This window comes from Quercus lobata, chromosome 8, assembly GCF_001633185.2.
Source record: "Quercus lobata isolate SW786 chromosome 8, ValleyOak3.0 Primary Assembly, whole genome shotgun sequence".
Lineage (NCBI taxonomy): Eukaryota > Viridiplantae > Streptophyta > Magnoliopsida > Fagales > Fagaceae > Quercus > Quercus lobata.
The window spans coordinates 63,358,615-63,370,670 of record NC_044911.1 but is presented as its reverse complement, the minus strand read 5'-3'; the positions used below and the strand labels follow the sequence as shown (position 1 = coordinate 63,370,670).

Sequence of the window (12,056 nt, the reverse complement as noted above, 5' to 3'; positions counted from 1 at the left end):
ACAGTAGTGGCCCAGTGGGTGGTGTGTTTTTTATGACTAAAATGTTTCAACGGTCAAACACGTTATTCTTCTTCCGGATTTTAGTTGTGAGACTGAGTCTATCTTTGGCCTTTCCTAGTTTGGTTTTTTTATCTTGTTCTTTATACATTGTCTCTCTCTCTCTCTCTCTCTCTCTCTAATTGGATATTATTCCCCTACTTTGGATACTATATTTTGTTCCTTTCATTGTACCTGGTTCAAATTGTTGCCCTGGACATGAAGCAAATTGGGGTTGATCTAGCTAGAGTCGGTGGTCAGAGTTATTAAATTTGGCATGGATTTGCCGGTTTCCAGTTACATGAAAATATTAGCCACTTGTTTGATAAGACTAAATTAGGTGGCATGTGATATTGGGTGAGAAAAATTCATATACTCTTCTCTTTTAGTATCTCATTAAACATAAAAGTCTCTCCTTTTGTGTTATTTTAATGTGTATTTGGTATTTGGTAACCGAATTGCATGGAACAGGCCACTGGAAAATAAAAAACTACAATAACATCACATGCAGGTAATTCAACATTTCAATGCAGACTGTAATGACAACCAAATTTGAGAAGCAAAGTTAGTAAGCAACCCGAAAGAAGAGAAGTAATAGTTTGAATTGAAATCTTTTGTTTTTTAACTATTAGAATTTAGAAGAAGAAGGTATGATAATGAGGAGAATAATATATAAATGGGTTGTGTTAACTGACACTATAACTCTATAAGTTGCCTGTTAACAACAACTTTTCTTTTTATAAATTTTTTGTCTTTTTTGCAATTTTTTGTCATTTTTTTTTTTAATTTTATAAATACTTTTATGTCTTTTTATTTCATTTTTTTATTACGTTGGATCTACATTAAGGAATCTTAACAAGCACCTTAACATTTCCCTATATAAATGGTGCATTTCTTTATCCTCCGCAGCTAAAGTATTACTTTACAAATTGATTTGAGTGGAAGGTGAGAGCAAGCTGCACGCAATTGGTGTTGGTCACATTCAATTTTTGCATGGCAGCTTCGAGAACAATTTGAAACAATCAGGCTTTGTATGAGTAAATGCTTCAATACCGATTCTTTGAAATAATTAATGTGTATTCCACTGTTCCACACTTATTATTAATTAGCATCATGAAATGTCCACTACTATACTCCATTTACAATGTCCTAGCTGTAGGCTGTAGCTTGTAGACCACGCTCCCTCCATGTCACCACGTAAATACAAATAAGGGAGAGGATTTGCTGCAACTTCGTTTGTATCAATTATTGCATATAAAATAAAGTGGCATGAGTCAAACTTGTCATGAATATTGCACATAGTTCTTGGACACTTATTATTTCTTTTTGATTGTCACCTATATATATATATATATATATATATATATGCAACAATTGCTGCAAACAAGATTGCAACAAATCATCTCCCTACAAATAATGCAATCACACAGGAGCATACAGAGATGGGTCTTTATTGTTGAATCAAGTCCGATAATTTAAAATCTGTTTATATAGATGATTAGCAAAAATAAAACCTGTTTAGAAAAATGGATTTATCATATTATAATAAATTCATTAATTTGTTTTCTTGGAAAAATGTTATCTGTGAAGTTTTGATTACTTGCTTAACACTTTTTTTTTTGGCTCGGATATCCAATCAAAACATTTCAGACAGTGAAATTAAGAGGGTGTTCGGTTCATCAATTTTCATAACTCATAACTCTGTTTCCATAACTCATAACTTAAAATAGTGGGACCCATAACAAAAAGGTTGTTTGGGAAGTCCATAACTATGTTTCCATAACTTTGTTTCCATCACTCAATTCTCTGATTTTTAAGTTATGAGTTATGAAAACTGAAAACAACTGTATTTTCAGTTTCCATAACTAAGAGCATTAGCATTGGAGAATACTAATGCCATATCTAAGGGAAATTTGGCATTTACAGCTTTAAAATCATCTACATCAAAAACTTGTAAAGGCAAGTATTGTAAATTTTTTGCAATACTTGCTACAGTGCAATTCTAAGAGCATTAGCATTAGAAAATGCTAATGCTATTCTATTTTACAATTCTAAAAACCACTTTATCATTTATACCATCTTATTTTACAATACCTCCACATCCCAAACTTCTATTTTTATTAAAATATTATCTTTTAGTCTTTCTTTATTATTTTTTTTTCTAACCGAAATTTTTGTTTTCCTAGGCTTTCCAACCGTCTTTTTTTTCCTCTCTTTCTCCCTCAACACCGGTTCAACACACAAAGCCTTCCTCTCTTTCTCCCTCAAGACCTGTGTGACACACACAGACCCATCGAAACAAAAACCCAGAAAAACCCAAGCCACCACTGCCCACTGCTCACCAAAATCCCACCAAAACAAAAACTCATATTAAAAAAAAAAAAACCCAGCGTCACAACAGAAGGAAAAAAAAAAAAACCATCGGAAACCCAGAATAACCAGCCACTTCAGCCACAACCCAACCACAACAAAGCCACACACACACACACACAAACCATCAAACTAGTTGGAGCCAACAACGGCCACCACACCCACCACCCAAGCCACCGATCAACAAACCCATGCCGTCGATTTGAAACCCAAGCCGTCGAAAATACCCAAAAATCATCACCAAAGCTACCGATGATCAACCCAAACGATCCACCCATCGATCAACGGATCCACCATTTCAAACCCACCGATCAACAGATCCAAACCCACCATCAATCGATCCCAGCCCAACGATCCAAACCTAACTCGCCGATCCACGTTGATCCAACCTCCAACCTCAAAAATCCAAAACCCAGCACCGATGCAATGAGAGAGAAGCCGTGCGATGAGAGATGAGAGGCCATGCGATGAGAGATGAGAGAGTGGTCGTGTGAGATGGGTGAGAAATTTTGGCGCTGAAGCTTCAGAGAGGAGAGAGCAGGTGGAGAAAGATAAGGAAGAGTGAGAAGAGCACAGAAAAATGAGAGGGATGAGAGAGAAATTTCAGGGTAAATAGGAGAATAAAATATTATTATTTTTTTGCAATTCTGTGAACAGTACAATTCTCTATTTAGAATTGTACTGTAGCAGTATTGCAAAAAAATTTGCAATACTGCTGTTTAACATTCTCTGATGCAAGAGGTTTTTAGGTTTAAAATGTCAAATTCCTCTTAGATATGGCATTAGCATTCCCCAATACTAATACTCTAAAGATAAAATTGCACTGTAGCAGTATTGTAAAAAAAAAATTAATACTTTATCTCTACTCTCTCTCCTCTGTCTCTCATCTCTCTCATTTTTTCTGTTCTCTTCTCTCTCTTCCGTCTCTGCTTCTCCCTCTACTCTCTCGTCTCTGCTCTCCATCTGCTCTCTCATCTCTCTCATTTTTTTGAATGGGTTTGCTCCGGTGGCTCCGGTGATGATTTTTTTTTAATGGGTTTGCTGCGGTGGCTCCAGTGATGATGTTTTTTGAATGGGTTTGCTCCGATGATGATATTTTTTGAATGGGTTTGAATGGGTTTGCTCCGATGATGATTTTTTTTGAATGGGTTTGCTCTGGTGGCTCCGGTGATGATGTTTTTTGAATGGGTTTGCTTCGGTGATGATTTTTTTTGAATGGGTTTGAATGGGCTTGCTCCGGTGATGATTTTTTTGATTGGTGGCCTGGGTTTCAAATCGGCGGCGTGGGTTTCAGATCGGTGGCTTGGGTTTGCTGATCAGTGGACTAGTTTGATGGTTTGTGTGTGTAGCTTTGTTGATGGTTTTTGTTTGTGTGTGTGGCTTTGTTACTAGTTTGATGTTTGTGTTTGTGTGTGTGGGTGTGGTGATGGTTTTGGATAGGTTGATCGGTGTATCATGGGTGTGTGTGTGTTGTGTGTTGAACCGGTGCTAGAGGTTGAGAGAGAGAGGAATAAAAATGGCTATTGGAAAGCCTAGGAAAACGGTTGGAAAGAAATAATAAAAAAAGGTTAAAAAATAATATTTTAATAAAAATAGAGTTTTGGGATGTGGAGGTATTGTAAAATGGTATGGTATATTGATAAAGTAGTGTTTTAGAATGGTAAAATAGAATAGCATTGGAATTTTTCAATGCTAATGCTCTAATAACTCAATGACAATATTGTAATTAAACACACATAGGGGACCCACAAACAGTACTCAGCCGCACATTTTGACCACCTTTTGACTTCTTTTTTTTCCTTTCTTCTCTTGGGTTGGCTGTTCGGTTCTTTTTTTTTTCTTCTTCTTCTTTCACTGGTTCGGTCTGTTCTAAGTTTCTTCTTCTTTTTTTTTCACTAGGTTCAGTGAGTTTGGGTACTAAAGAAAAGAAAAAAAAAATGCTGCACCGGGTGATCATAGGTATGGGCCCACAAATAGTGTGAAAAATATTAAGTGGTGGGAAGTGAGTGATGGTGCCAAACGGGTAGGGTATTTTGAGTGATGAATGATGAGTAACAGAAATTGAGTGATGAAAATTATTAAACCAAACATGGCCTAAGCATCGACTAATGATGTTTGAGATAGCTAGCTTGGTAAGTGACTCTCCTATCTCCAACTGAAGAAAGACATGCATACGTGTCACAGAAACGGGGCTCTCTCACACGGTGTTGTCACAAAAGCATGACTCGTGTCATTCTATTTGTTCCGTGTCCTATGGTCTTTTTCCTCAATTTGCCGAATCACTACCCCACGTGTCTTCCACTTGAACATGCTTTTCCCTCACAACTTGTCGTATAAATTCACTTATCCTAATCCCAAGCGTCGCATTGAGACCAGTACTATCAGTCTATCACAAAGATTTCATTGATTTTATACTTTTATTGCACGTAATCAGCTTAGCAAAAATGCAAAATAGAGATCGAGCAATATGTCTTCTCAGCAGAAAAGACAGGAACTTGACGCCAGGGCTAGGCAAGGAGAGACTGTAGTCCCCGGTGGAACCGGTGGCAAAAGCCTTGAAGCCCAGTAACACCTCGCTGAAGGTTAATTAACTAGCAATTTAGCTCTTTATACGTGCATGTAAGCAATGTATGTGCCTATTTCATTGCTGGTTTGATATATAAGGAATTGGTGTTTCAAATTTTTAGTCAACTATTTAACTCTCTATTCATAAAAACTCCCAGAAATTCTATAATTGATAGTCTGTGGATTGAACCCAAAAACTTTTTAGATGGTGTTTAGATAATTACTTTGGTATAGGCTTGGTTAATATATAATATTAATTTTGCTAATTTTGTTGGTTTTGCGTAATGAAAGGGAGGAGCCGAGGAGGACAGACTAGGAGGACGCAGCTGGGAACAGAAGGGTACCAGGAGATGGGTCGCAAGGGTGGTCTAAGCACTGGGGATAGGCCCGGAGAAGAACGTGCAAAGGAAGAGGGTATACCCATTGACGAGTCCAAGTTCAGGACCAAGAGCTAGTGTGTCGTTTCCGAGCATTTGTTATGTTGATGAAGTTGGATCTGATCTGAATGCTATAGTAGTAGACTAGTAGTATTACTTATTACTTGTTAGTTTTGTCTGTGTTTGTATTCAGCTTCTACGTCCACGTTTAGCGTTTCCTGCGTTTCAGCTTTTTTTTTTTTTTTTTTTTTTTTAGCCGCACTTGTTGACTTTTTATCCGTGAACAGTACATTTGTGCACTGTTTATAGACCCGCAAATTACACTTTTCAACAACTTTTTCATTAAAAATGGGTCTCACGATACTATTCACACATTTAAAAATTATTTTGCTACAGTGTTTTCAATTTTTAGTTTTCAATTTCAGCAAAATAAGTTCTATCCAAACACACCTTTATTTCTGGTGTTTGTGGTGGGCCGATGGGGCTTTGGTGCTTCTTGTGACTTTGTCTTATGTAGCTGGCATTTCGTTTTGCGTATACGTAGAAGGTGGTGCTAGCTCCTCATGTATGGAGGTGGTATAGTGTTTATGTAGTTGAAGGAATTATGCCATTGTGTTAATTTGCTAACTTTTTTTGAAAATGGCATATGGAAGACTCGGCTTAAATACTTCTTGTTCTTCTCCCTCTCTTTTTTCAGTGAACAATATTTTATAATTTTGAAAATGTTATATGGATGCCTTAGCTTAAATTATGGAGAAAGTATCACAAACTAGTGCACAATTTTGTCTATAATTCGCCCATGTGATAAATTGTGGTTAATAAAAAAATGATGATAGATCATCTTTTCTTCAATCATAACTCGCCACATAGACAAATTGTAGACAAAATTGTATACTAATTTGTGGCACTAAAATTTTTCTAAATTATGGGCCGAAGCATGGGTGCAGCATTTTGGTTACCACACCCGTGTCGGACACAGGATGCGAATGCATGTGCGTCCCAGACGAATTTATTTCTTTTGTTTTTAGATCCGACCCAATACACTGTTCTCTCTCCATCTCTAATGCGGTTTGAACCGTTTGATACCGCCCGCCCCTTTCAAGTTTGTTTGTTTGTTTTTTTTTTTTTTGGTGTTAATACTTGGTTCCGATGATAACAAAGTGATGTTATCGTTAAAAATAAAGTGAGATATGGTTGTGGTTTATATCTCAATTTTGTCTTTTAGTGAGATAATGGGGTATGAGATGGCACCCACTAAAATTTTAAAAAAATGCAAGGGATATCAGCGTTTGGGAACCATAAATAAACGATATATGCACAAAGGTTTGAGACGCTAAAGTCTACAACAGTTGCCTGCCACCACCATAAATTTTATTTTTTTATTACATTAAATCTATTTCTACATTTAAAATTCTCATTTTTTTTTTTTACTCCTACGGTTTTCTTTTGTATTTTAATTTTTAAACATCATGTAATCCATATATTCACTTTGTTATTTACTATTTTTCTTAAATTGAAGTATCTTTACTATTATATGAAAAAAAAAAAGCGTAGTAATATATAGAATATATAAATAAAAATATATTTGATAATTAATTAATGTATCCTGCCGCACCTGTATCTTACTTTTTCAAAAATTGTCGTGTTGTCGCCCCGCATCCGCACTCGAACCCAAATCCGCACTGCGCTTTCTAGGTATTGACATTTTTTATATATCAATTTCTCTTTTAGTTCATTCAAATATGGCCTTTGAAAACTTCCTTTATGTCAAATTAAAAGTCGAGAGAGAAACAGAGAGAGATATAGAGAGAAAGAGAGACCCATTCACCAAGCCAACTTGGTCACCATTTTCACCGAGCCAACTCGGTTGATATATGTAAGGACACGATTCGTAACGAACCGTAGCGGTGTGGGGTTCGCACGTAAAAAGGCCCAAAACAATATCATTTGTAGAGCGTGGGTTTAGAAAGTTAGGCCTTAGTCACCAGGCGGTGGGTTTTTCGTGGTATTCGTGCGTGTCTAGGTTATCTTCACCCATGGAGTCTTTCTCCTGGAGGTGGACTGGGAGGCTCTGGTTTTTGGCCATTTTTCCCAGCCTCCTCTTTAGGTTACTTATCTTTTTATTATATAGTCCGTCTTGGTTAATCCTGGCCCTCCACTTGTAGGTCAGGTAGGAGCTTATTTTCTGTATCCATCCCATCAACCATCCCATCTTACTTTTTACTAGTTGCGAAGATCGAAGTTTACACCGTCCCAACGTCTTTTCTCATTAATCGGATCTGGGTGTTGGCAGATGCATTTAATACGGAGGGGACGCGTCATCCTTGATCCAATCCTACACCCTGCTTCCCTATGGGCCCCCTTCTACTTACATCCCCTTCAGGGGACTGTCTGGGGATAGCCTCTACCAAGATGTTGATCGTCCCATCGAAGTTCTGGAGCGCCGAGGACAGGGTAGCTTCTCAGCCGTTCCCCTGGACTCCCCGGCCATCGACAATTCGTCCTCAGCAAGATACCTCCTCGGCACGGGCCCTGGGCCCAGATAGAGTTTGGGCCGGATTGCAGACCTCTCGGACCCACAATATATATATGATCCAAATATATAGAAAAATTAAAAAGGAAGACGAAAATTAAAACAAACAATAACATAAATGAAAGAAAAAAGACATGAAACTAAATGAAAGAAAAAACCCACAATTTTAGATCTCCATTTTCCACCACAAACACCAGCTCTCTGTAACCACCATAATAGTTAAAAAAAATTCCACATCAGGCATCCATGTCAACTTTTAATTTAAAAAATATAATAATTTATCAATTTTAACACAAAAATAATTAAAAAAAAATACACTTGAATTAAGATCTGAATATGTCTTGAACATGAATACATAATAACAAAAACCTATAACACAAACACAAGAACCTCCAGAACACAAACACAAACCCAAACCTGAAACCTCCAACAGCATTTTCTTCACAATCAAACACAACAATCAGCCTACTATACTGAACAAAACCCATATTTGAAATTAGAATTTGTAGAAAAATTGAATAAAAAAATCAACTTGCATTTTTGTTTCTTTAATTTTCTTGGCTGCCAAACACCTAAAATCACTGTGCCTCTCTCCCTTATCTCACCCTCATCATTTAAGCTCCCATGATTGGACCTAGTTAGAGCCGCCAACTCCATCATGAACATTCACTTGAGGAGCTCTCTCTCTCTCTCTCTCTCTCTCTCTCTCTCTCTCTCTCTCTCAACCTAGCTGAACACATATCCAAACCCTAAAACCCAAATTAGAATACCCATCGAAAAATAAACCAAAAACCCCATTTTCTCAAACCCAAGCAAAATCATCAAATCTCATAACCCAAAAGTACCAAATCAAACCAAAATACAACAAATCCAAACAAAATAAGTAGGGAGCTTTGGCCATAAATAAAAAATAGAGCAAAAATAAAGGAGAGAAAATAAACCACAAACCTAGGAATCCAAGCAACCAAACCGATCTCCAATAGTGGTGTTAGAAGTTGGACCTCGTAGCGTTGACCCAATCTCCAGCAATGGCCTTGACCCAATCTCTTCATCTTCTTTCTCTTAAGTTTATGGGAGGAAACTATTGGATTTTAAGAGCTCAAACAGTTATTAGTTCTTGGGTTTGTTGTTTTATTGTATGGTTTAACTAAAATGAAAAGATAACTATGTATTGGTTTGAATATTGATAATCCAAAAACTAATTAATCTGGTTTGTGTGTTCTTATGTTTGAATTTTGTGGGTTTGTGCTCTTGTGTGTTAATTTCAAGATGTATTCAGTTCTTAGGTCACGTTTGGTACATTGTAATTCTAGTGTGCTTTGGTTTTTAATAATGTTTTTTTTTTTTAAATTGATAAATTAATTTTTTTAATTAAATGCTGACATGGAATTTTATATTCTTATTTTATTAGTCACATTAGCGTCTAACATGCCTACTACACTTTGTGTGTCATATAAGCTATTTCAATTAGTGAGATGACGGTAGAAACCATAACGTTTTTTATTTATTTATTTATTTTGGGGACTAAAAGTGAAAAAATAAAAAAGTATGTACTAAAATGGAAATTAGTAGAATCTCAATATTCTTCTTCTTTTCCCATTTTTTTTGGCTAATTAGTCTCCATCAACAACAAAAGAAAACAAATAGAAATTCCAGCTTGCGAGCTCATGAGATCATAACAAAGGCTTGATTCATTCTTGAGGAATTCCAGCTTGCACACCTCAGACCATCCCAATGTAACGATGCATCAAGCAACCGTTGGGTCCCCCCAACCTCCCCGTGGTACAAGGTGAACACTAATGCCACTGTTTTCTCTTAGTCAAAATCGGTGGGTATTGGTGTAGTGATCTATGATCATGAAGACTCAGTTATAGCAACTATGAGTAAGCACCTACCATTGCCCCTAGGTCCATTAAAGGCTGAGTCGAAAGCTATGGATGAAGCCATGTTTTTTGCAAAGGATAATGTGGTCCGTGATGTTATCTTCGAAGGTGATTCATGCATTATGTCCCATGCTCTCTCTCACTCTGCCTCCCCACCGATCTCTATTGCCAACATCATTTCAGACACCCACCATAAAATGCAGGAGTTCAAATCTCTTTAGATAGGGCATATGAAGCACCTAGGAAATAAACTAGCACATACTTTGGCAAAATATGCTAAAAGAATTGATTATTTTGTAATTTGGATAGAGGAAAATCCATCCTAATTGAATCCTAAGTGATTCAAGATGTTATGTATTTATCTTCTTCTTAATAAAGTTACCACATTTCTCATCAAAAAGAATAAAAAAGAAAAAGAGATATTTGCATTCTTTGATAAGACAGAGCTCGATCTATTTTAGTAGGGTTGTAAATGTACCAAGCCGATCATGAACAACTCAGGTTTGGCTCAATAAAAAGTTTATTCATGTTTGTTTGTTTATAAATAAGCCAAGTTTGAGCCTTAGTTTTAGGCTCATTTAATAAACAAGCTAAGCTCAAGCAAAAAAATTTGTTCACAAACAAGCTCGAGAGCTATTAGGCTTGATACACAACAATTCAAGCATAGACTCATTTATAAGTTTATATGTGTTAGTTAAATATACTAATTACACATATCTTAATAATGTCATAGCCAACATGAGACTACTACCTATATTACCTTAATTTTTTCCTTCCTTTTAAACTGATTAAGAACCATTTTAGACAATAGTTTCATTTAAAAATAAATAAATAATTAAGAATGCCACATATGATCCTTCTCTATCAATCATCTAAAGTAAAGTTATGAAACATATTAGTATTTTCTCATTTATAATAGTTACAAACATGTATTTTTCTAGTCCTTCACCATCTAACGTGAATGTAAAAATTGTATTTTGAACAATTGTTGAAGCTGTAGACAAGGAATGATGAATGAATGAATTTAATTATGTAAATTATCAATTTGGATAATAGCTAATCATAAGTAAAACTAGATGCATAATAAAATGAGTATACTATTTTTTTTCTTTTTCTTTTTTCTTAATTTTAGAGATGTAAGCATTTAATAATGTAATTTTTTTAGAACTCAAGCTCAAAAACTTGACCTGAGCTTGAGTTTGAGCTTGATATTAAATTTGAGTTTGGCTTGACTAATTAATCAAGAAGTTCAAGTTTTGTGGCTTTCCCATGTGTTAGGACATATGTGATTCAATGTTAGGAACATATGTCACTATTTTATGTAATTGACTAATCCTTTGACAAAACACACTTTACTTGTAATTTGGTAGATTTAGGATGTGTTTAATACTTCAAGGAACAAGGTTTCAAGTTCAAGTGTTAAATCCATGCAAGTTTGTCCAAGAATCAAGTGATAAAGTGCTGGATTTTAAAACTCGATAGCTATCTCGACAACTAGCATCTATCGAGGTTTAAAAGCTGCTGAAGCCCGTGGCCCAAGAGTTAGCTCGATAGATGGCTATCTATTGAGGTTTATGAAACTCAGTTTTTTCAAAACTGTTTTTCATCTAATCCTTGAGTATGTATTTAGGCTTTCTTTTATCACAACCCTAAACATATATAAGGATTGTTTTCACAACTGATGCAACTCAATACAAAAGTTTTCCACAAGCATATTGTGAACTAGAGACATATGCCCTAATTCATCTTTCTCTTGAAAAAATTGCTGTGTTTGTACATCGTAGGGTTTTGTGACCAAGGAGTTTCTTGATCTTCATCGTGTGATAAACTGAAGAACTTTACAGTCAACATCCTTCTCAAGTTGGTGATTAAGTCGTGTATTGGGATCCGCGCATCTATTGAATAGTCACGTATTGGGAGCCGTGCATTGAAAAGAAGAGATTGTCACTACAGAATAAGTCCAATTGGATATTGGGGTAAGGGTTCAACTGTAGGTTGGTATAAGGTACTGGGATTTATTTACTTGTAACCGCTTGTTTTGATAATAGTGAATTATCGAGAGTAATGACTTTAAAATCACCCGGTAAGGTTTTTGCCGTATAGGTTTTCCTCATTCGTAAACAAATCATCGTGTCAATTTAATTTCCACTGTATTTAATTTAATTGGTGATTTGTTTGTGTTACCACACTTATTGCATGTAATTCAATCTAATTAATTAACTTGACTAATTAATTGGTTAATTCATTACAAAGGGTCAATACATTCTTGACCTATCATCATGAGCTCAAGTT

General features: G+C 35.8%; 1 pseudogene; it reads left to right on the top strand.

The window, feature by feature from the left end:
- Positions 1 to 4,805: 4,805 nt before the first annotated feature.
- LOC115954677 lies at positions 4,806 to 5,518 on the top strand (annotated as a pseudogene).
- The last annotated feature ends 6,538 nt before the right edge of the window (positions 5,519 to 12,056 follow it).